This window comes from Mastomys coucha, chromosome X (assembly GCF_008632895.1).
Source record: "Mastomys coucha isolate ucsf_1 chromosome X, UCSF_Mcou_1, whole genome shotgun sequence".
Lineage (NCBI taxonomy): Eukaryota > Metazoa > Chordata > Mammalia > Rodentia > Muridae > Mastomys > Mastomys coucha.
In genome coordinates this window covers 14848543-14849932 of record NC_045030.1, presented here as the reverse complement: position 1 = coordinate 14849932, position 1390 = coordinate 14848543, and positions in this window count along the sequence as shown.

Genomic DNA, 1390 nt, shown 5'->3' with positions numbered 1-1390 from the left:
GCATGGCTAGAGCTTCCTAGAGACTGGATTTCCACCTGGAGCCACTAGAACATTTGCTGGTGGCCACAAGAAAAAATCGTCTAGGTTTGAGGATCAGGGAGGGATTGGGAGCAGGAGATTTGGGGAGGGTCTCAGCAGGCTCCAGCACTCTCTGGTCCTGGAGATTCACCATAGACAGTTGTTGTGGGGAGCTCCTGCTAAACCTACTGAGAGGCTATTTGTCCACTGCTCAGACTCCTGGGACTTTTACGAATAATTCAGACATGAAATGATTTAATTTTGCATTAATAAGACATGAATCTCTTGAAGTTAAATCCCTGTAGAGGCAGCTGTGGAAAGTGCTAGCCTGGATGTGTACTTTGTGCTTCCTCTGTGTGTCTCATTTGGAATTAGCACAAGAGAAGCTCAGTGACCAGGCACATTGAGATAGTTACACCCAGGATAGTTATTGCCCAGGAACTTCTGGGCCTATGTATAGTTTTACATTCCTTAAATAACTGCTTTTCAAATAGGTTTCTAATTCAAGGGGGAAAAAAAACGAAACAAAACAAGCAGAAAATTATTTCATCTCTTTAAAAAAATATGAATTGTATTTTAGTAAAGATGAATTGTCATGTAAGTATAGATAGATAGATAGATACATACATACATACATACATACATATAGAGATACAAAGATAGATAGATAGATAGATAGATAGATAGATAGATAGATAGATAGATAGTGATATTGATTCCAAGAGTGGGGAGCAAAATTCATTTTCAAATCATTTTTAGAAAAAAATGTCCAATGTATTTTTCCCCAAACCGGATTATTTTTAATGGTTCCCAAGAAACAGCATCAGCATTGGTGATATGGAAATTCTTATTTGTATTTGCAAAGTTTAGTTTCTTTCCTTAAGATAAATAAACAACATCAATTTTCCTGCAAATCTGCTATGTTTTTAGCCCACAGTAAGGTAAAATTATGAAATTGGCTCCCACATGGATGGATGGTCTGGAAAGTATGATGATAGGGGAGGAGGGACAATCTGAAAAAGAGAAATGAACCTAAGCCCTTCCATCTGTGGTCTAGTCAATAGTATAAGTGTACAATGAAACAGATGCACCTGTGAGGGTAGGGGCCATGGATAGGAGAGAAGAGGAGAGGCTTGCTGATATAAATGGGTGAGGAAAGACTAAATGTCAGTGATCCATGGGAGTTGTGGAAAGAGGCCATGTTATATCTTTGATGTTTTCCAGTGTGGTCTTAAATGGTCATTTTCAGTTTGTTCATTTTTTTTTCACTCCATGAAGGGTGGAGGGAGTGAACCTAGAAGGGTATCTTGGAAACCTTGATACTACACTGCCATCCCGTGGAATCACTTTGCCGTTCCTGACAACACCTCCA